General features: G+C 38.7%; 1 long non-coding RNA gene across 1 annotated transcript; it reads right to left on the bottom strand.

Moving 5' to 3' along the window:
• Window positions 1-1,663: 1,663 nt before the first annotated feature.
• Window positions 1,664-5,499, bottom strand: LOC104421634. The gene is made up of 2 exons (XR_001981952.2): window positions 4,350-5,499; window positions 1,664-4,100 (listed from the first exon to the last, which is right to left on the bottom strand). It is a non-coding gene; the product is annotated as an uncharacterized LOC104421634 (long non-coding RNA).
• Between the last annotated feature and the right edge of the window lie 1,975 nt (window positions 5,500-7,474).

Genomic DNA, 7,474 nt, shown 5'->3' with positions numbered 1-7,474 from the left:
CACCAAAAGCCCTACCGAAGATCAATTTCAACCATGCTATGACCCAAAGAGAAACCCTAGCTCGGAAAGGACTACTAAAACCTCGTGTCTCTAAACGAATCCGGAGCTTTCTTATATCTATCTAGCATACTTGATTCGATCTTTCAATGCCAAGACTCACATAAAACCAATCCTTACCAATCCTTTCATCTTAGAATGAACGGTTTAGAGTTTGATCGAACTCGAGGCGAGGACATTGGTCCCATGTCCCATGCACGAAATGTGACCGGTTCAGACCAAAGAAGGGAAAGGGGAAAATGGGGTTGCTTCAATGCCCTCGACACCACTGTTGAATACGTGATCTGTGGGGAGCGATCGGAACGGCCCCACGAGAGTGATCGCATGCCATGCGAAAGCCAACACGAATATTATGGTCCTTTAAACTTTCCCATGCAATGTCTCCCTTCGTCCGCACTCGTCTGCTGGACCTGGATCTGGACCACCTTTATTCACCCCTCGGGGGACCATCAAATTTTCTTTGTGAGGCCTCAATTTCACCTGCAAAGTCAGCATACGAGGCCAAATGAACTAGAGAGAAACCAGAGAGAGAGAGAGAGAGAGAGAGAGAGAGTAGTCTCACATCAGGTAATAATCATCACCCAGCTGTAATTGTACCTTCTCTGAAGGATCTAGTTTATGAATGTGAACCACTTGGCTCCTCCCATGCCAGAGGAAGAAATATGGCCACGTCGACTGCAATATGTTAAGAGGCAGATATTGTACGGTTGTTTTCCGGGTGCATAGGGTAAATAAAAAAGAGAATAAGCCAAAAAAGAAATAAGGTGTGAGAGAGAGAGTAAATATTGCTACTTGTGTTTTTTTATTTTATTAGTTCTATTCTATATTTACTCTGATTTTCATTCTTAGATTTTTGTTACATTTCTGTATGGAATGTGGAAGTCAAAACCCACACTTGAAACTAAATCGTTTCCACTCTAATCCCTCCAAAATGTTGAGATTCGAACTCCCCCACTTCCTCATTCTATATTAAAAAGGTGGCTACTAGAGCAAACTCCAGTAATTAATATTATTACTTGTGTTGGTGTGGGACATATATCGCTTAACTTGACCTAGTTCTTTTACCATTTTCCTTTGATAATCTTCTCTTGCTAATTATCTTGCATCATATGTGAGGGTAGCCTTCACCATACCACATTCCATCCTCGAAAAGAAATAGGTTTATTCTTGCAAGGTAAATACTTTGACAAAGATAATGGGACCATTTTATCTTGCAATCAGATACTCTCGGGATCATGTGATCACAACTATATAGGATGCGCAAGAAGATTCCTACATATAAATACGGGAGAAGATCCTCTTATCACGTAGGCTGTGCTTCCCTTGGTACCTCGATGAACTCACAAGTCACCGTTTGAGGTTCTTGGAGACACCAAATGGAAGGCACCATACGGGACAGAGGGATCCACGTCCAATAAGTAAATGTAAAAACTAAAAAGAGGTTCGCATTCTCATTCTTTGCAAGGAAGTACCCGAACCCAGTAGGAACAACCCATGCAACAATTACTTCGACGTTAGATGAAGTGACTACTATTATATGTTATGATAACAAAGAGGGTCATATCATGTTTCTCGAAAGCAAGAGATCCTATAGACATTAGGGAAATTATCAAAAACTCTTCATCCTTACACGAACGAATTAACAAGGACATGTCTAACATGATGGCCGTCATCTTACAGGAGAATGCAACATCGACTAGTAAGATCAATATGGTATGCATTTTTTCATTTCTAAGACATTTTCATTTGATAGTCTGAAGTAACTATACAGAAATTAACATGTGAAATGCATACACGGAGTTTCCACAACGCATGTTGACCACGACACAGTGATAGATCGTGGCTGTTATTTCCCCACAAGTTGCGGAATCGTTGCCAAAACCGGCCAAGCCGATTGAAGAATTGGAGAGAGCTTCTACTATATAACAAGCTGGTGAGGGACTTTGGTGCCCAGCTCGATCATCACTTCTGCATACAAACTTCTAGGGATGTAGAACCACATGTGGACCTATATCAAACGTTGGCTTCTATACTTCATTTGATGTCAGAAATAATATTCACAGAAAATGACACTTCTCATGCAAGCTCTTAAGATGAATAAATTACCTTTATTCCAATCAACGAAATACTTCCTCATACCAAGTTGAAACTTGCTATGGATGATTATCCCGACGCTCACAGAATAAAAGATAGAGAAAGATAGGAGAGGAGAAAGAGAAGCACTAGACATCGAGAAATAGTCCTAGTACAGCCTGTTGTAGAAATACTGCTATATACACGTCGTGGACTCATTACTTCATAGCTTTGAATAACTTTTAGGAAAGACCGTCTGTCTAACATAGCTACAGATCACAAAACCTGAGAAAGAATCCCAACACCGTTCCTCTCATACCATTTTTGGATTGTTATTCTCGTCATTTTGTTTGGTGTTCTATATCCCATCGTCTATTTGATGCAGTTATATCAATATTTTGTGTATGCTATGAATACATAAGGTGAACATGTTTCTTGAATCTTGACACAATTTAAGTCTTAGGCTCAAAAAAAGAAGAGAATTCGTCCAACAGTACTGCAAGAATCATTTCAACGAATTTCCGCATTTTGATCTTTTCTTAATCAGGTGGGTTCAAATTACATACACCTGTGTGGCCATGGATGCATTAAATGACAATCAAGTACTTCATTCATCAATTTGGCAGACCAACGTGAATATGCAATTAACACCCAGCCACTAAATCATTAACGTATATTTGTGGTATTCTTACTAATAAAGCCATACAGGCTATATAATTACCCGTAGATAAGAATGTATATTCAAGGAAACTATACAGATTATGCACCCCATTGCATGATAACAATGCACATATCCGTTCATTAATTCATGGCCCGTTGGCTACAGTCCGACCAATTGAAAGAGAACTTCGTCAAATGCCTCAAGGCTTTGTCTTGAAAGATAGGGATGGGGATAGTAAAGGCTTGGGAGAAAATGGCCGAAAATTTGAAACTTTTCCCTCACTTGTGGGGCCTTATGTCAACAGCTTTAAAACTGAATTGCCGACTGATTTCACTAGTATTACTTGTTTGCTTCTAGTTGGAAGACGAGTCTGAAGCTTGCGGATCCAAAAGACGTCAGTGAAAGATTATTGCAAACTCGAGACCTCATAAGGGAAGAAAAACTTCTTGTGGTAAAGCGGGTTTCTTTACACGCTCAAATCTTCAGACGGTGATGCGGATCATACTCTGCATCTGTAAAATGGGAATTGGATAACGAAAGAGCCGCACAAAAATCTATAATATCTTCAACTGGACCGAGTCATCATTGTCACAAGGGGATGACAATAAAGACATTGGGAAGGAAACTTTAATCGCTTTGAGTACTATCATTGAGGAGAGGCAAAAATAGGTGGAACTGAGGTCTGAGCTGAGTATGTCAATGAGGGTCCATGTGTATCGAAATGCCCAATTTGTGGGTTGGTCCACTGAAGAGAGTGATGGACGATGAATACTGCTCAGGCCAAGCAACAAGCAGCGACAACAGGACATTAGTTTCCCCACTTGATTCGCATATATGTGTTCCATATATCGAACTATACACTTTCCATATGCATACAACTAAAACTACATCAAGGTTGACCTTTGGTCCAGATGAAAAGCTACATTGAGGATTCCTTTACTTCTAATTAGGTTCACCTTGCGATTCCTCCATTTTATTAAATGTTCGTCCATCGACTAACATGCGCATTTTAGTAATGTTGTCTAAGTATAACTTCCATTTGGGAGGTGGGTGTTTCGAGCAATCAAACCTGCCCACTGGGGGCAAAAATCTGTCCCAATTATTAGTAGAAGGCACTGCTAATAGGTTCACATGTGTTGAAAGTGGTACTTACCCTAAATAGGTGTCATGTAGAAACAAACTTCTGTTGAACTTTGCTATTTTCAGCTCATTCCATTAGTCCCCAATGAAAAAGTTGTATTCATATCGCCTCTCTTCCCAGCTTTTGAATCAGCCTCTTCAACATTGGTATCGCCTAGAAATCAGTGATCTGTAACAAAGACCAAAATCAATATATGATAGAAGAAAAACTCTCGAAAGTAATGCATTTTCTATATTAATCTGGATAAATCGCCTGAATCACAATTCTACACACATCACAATGCATATTCTTTCTTTAGTGGCAGAAAGACTGTGCTTTCTGCATTCATTTCAAGAAACTACTAGTCAGGGACACTTTCAAGAACTAACAAGGACAACAATAATGAAAAAAGTTAAAGAAAACTGCTGAAGAAGTTACCATTTTCCCACTGAAGGCTCTTCTTTCCTCAGAAGATCAAAAATAAATCTTGCAAATGTCGGAGAATAGCCCCAAGTTGCTCTATAAAACAGCCTATAGAATCTTTAGGGTTTCTTCCTCCAAGTAGAGACCAAACAGTAGAAAAAAATTAGCGGAATGCAAATAGATCATACCCTGATATTTTTCTGGGTATTTTAATATATATATGGTACTGATGCAAAAAGGGAACTGTTAGTATCTCCTCGTTAAGGCCTAAAGTGGGAAATGGGGAGGCGTGAGACAGCGAGTGTTTCGTGCTGTACTTTGCAAGAGTCGTTTTATTGCCGATGCAGCATCATCAAGATTCTCACACTTCCTACGGAGCTTTCTTTTGCACTTGCCCACGATTTTATCATGAATTCAAGTATAATCTTTAGGAATCTTACCCCAAGAGGAAGATGCAAAACTATATGTGAATCTTGATGATGCTACACCCGCAAAGAACGACTGTCGATCCATAAGCACCCCCGGATGCTCCATCAAAATGCATCGAAACCAGTATTCGCAAATAGGGAGGACAAGAAGAGAACAGAAAAGAAGATGAACCCCATGTCTCCTTAGTCTTGTTTGCTAAAAGAAAAAACAGAAACTTTGGCCCTCTTTTAGATATTTTGAGGAAGAGAATCTGAGCGAGTAAGGAAGAGTTGGCTCGTACAGATTTCAATGTTAGGGAACTAATACACAACATCGACAAAGCTGCATCGTGATTGGGCAGCTTGCCAGAGTTCATAGATCCTCAGGTCAGAAAAAGATAAAAAGGTGAGGAAAAAGGAAATTAAAAATATTAGCTTTGCTCAGTTTCTGGCCGAAAAGAGGAGGATGATTTCAGGGTTGTTCAAGTGTTAATCAAAAGTAGCGCTCGCAGCTGATCTGGAAATGGGGGCAAAAGGGAAAAGACACAAAAGAAGTCAATCAAGAAGAGGAAAGTGGTGAAGAAAAAGCTTGAAACTTCTTGAGAATCAATTGCAGAGACGAAAGGGAGGAAGAAGAAGGAGATGAAACTCAAAAGCAAGATGACACAGGGTTGAGATCTGGGAAGGGAAAGAGAGAGAGAGAGAGAGAGAGAGAGAGAGAGAGATAGAGAGAGAGAGAGGCAGAGAGCTAGACTTAAGACACCACTAGATATGATTTGCCTCCTAGGAGATGATGGATTGTATATATAAGCACAGTGGCTCGGTTCTCATTGGGTGAACCCCAAACTGATTCACCAACTCTTCCTGGTTTATTTTTGTGCGTTTTTTTTTTTTTTTTTTTTTGTGTGTGTGGGGGTGGTGGGGGCGGTGGGGCGGCTGATCGAACACTGGAGCTCTTTTAAGTTTCTCGGAGCTGCGCCGGGTCATTGACTGGAGCTTCGCTGTATGTTTTGGCACTAATGGGACCGCAAATTACGGGCAGAAGAAAATAACAGGCTTCAACTGATAAACCCTAGTTTTATTCCTTTGCCAATCCACCTAATCAAACGGACCTTTTGATCGACCAATAAAAAAAATAATAATAATAAACCTTTTGAGCTTTCATTTGGCGGGATCAGTTCAGCGGTCTTGCGTTTGATCTAAGTGCATGCTCAACGTAAAATCCCACTCAAAATAATAATAATAATAATAACCTAAGGGACACATCAATTATCCCTTAGTGGAGTTTTATCGGATGCCCATGAGGGAATGGTTTTATTTGCATTATAAGCATAACAGAGACAAAAAGCCTGACTATCCACAAGATAAATCTTTGAGTGGTTCATCTCGCATAATGGGATTACATCGGCTGGATTTAGGTGCTCTTAGAGCATGTCTATTCGAGTCTATTATTTCCAGTGCTAGATGATATAATTTCTAACAAAGTTCTTAAACTTTTTTACACTTAAATTATGTTGATTGATTAGATTGGACATGAATGGCTACAGTAAATAAATACTTATGAAAACCTTTGCATACATGGTATATTTCAATTTTATCTGCTTGCGTGAGTTTTGTGATCCATGATTTTTTTTTTTTGCCAAACTCATAGTAAGTTGTTGATACTTGACATCACTAGTAGACGGTAAAATTTTCAAGGTGAGGGATGGATAATGACTATAATTTCCTCCATGCCCTAATGGAAGAAGAGTTTCCTCCCGTCATATTTTGATTGTTGTGTTACAAGTTGTAAATATCGAACAGAAAAATTATCCATTAAATTCTGAATTTAATGTATGAATGCAAAACTAATCCTAATTTTAAAAAAAAATTATCAATGTATTCTTAAATCTTTTGCACAAAATTATAATGTACTCCTTCCAACCAATTATAGCTGGAAATTGTTAACGTGGCGCCTAATCATAACTGGCCGTCATATATGGGATGTTGACATGGACAAGTTTCCTTGCGCCACGTAAGTGATTTCAAGCAGCAATTAGCGAGAAAGAATATATTGTAATTCTGCACAAAGGTTTAGGATTGCGTTGGTAAAATCGGAAAATTTAGGACTAGATTGACATTCATACAATATTTTCAGGAGTGAATGGATAATTTTTCTAATATCAAACAAACCAATATAATAACATATAATTATGGGTGATGCTTATAATTTGTAATTCACCAATCAATAATATGGTTGGAGGAAGTCCAATTAGGGATGAAGGAAAACATCACAGAATTAATACAAAAAATGATTAATGGTTGCGCTGCCAGTTCTCTTGAGTCCATCTAAAACTTGGCAGTCTCTTTTGGCTTGTTCATCCTCTTTTCCCTTCTTCTTTTTGGTTTTTGGGTTGTTTAATCTCATTTAATTGCTTTCGATTTTTATCCTTTGTCAATGATTCTTATGGAGTGGAGGATGCAGCAAGCCACACTTGAAACATGATAGGAATAATTTGCAATACTTAGCTAACAGCGATAAGATATATATGAGAACCTGATATAAAATTTGACAGGTTACATCATAAATATGTGACAATTGCACTAATATTAACTAATCATGGAAATTTAAACATGAGTACCACCGATCAGTCATTCGAAATGCCAAGTCTACTCGGGAACTGGTCATCCATATTAGACAAGCTGAATAACAATAAGGGCAAAACCTTGGTTAGCTCTTAGAGAATCCAACTT

Source organism: Eucalyptus grandis, chromosome 10, assembly GCF_016545825.1.
Source record: "Eucalyptus grandis isolate ANBG69807.140 chromosome 10, ASM1654582v1, whole genome shotgun sequence".
Lineage (NCBI taxonomy): Eukaryota > Viridiplantae > Streptophyta > Magnoliopsida > Myrtales > Myrtaceae > Eucalyptus > Eucalyptus grandis.
The sequence above is the reverse complement of the archived record's forward strand: the minus strand, read 5'-3'. Positions and strand labels throughout refer to the sequence as shown.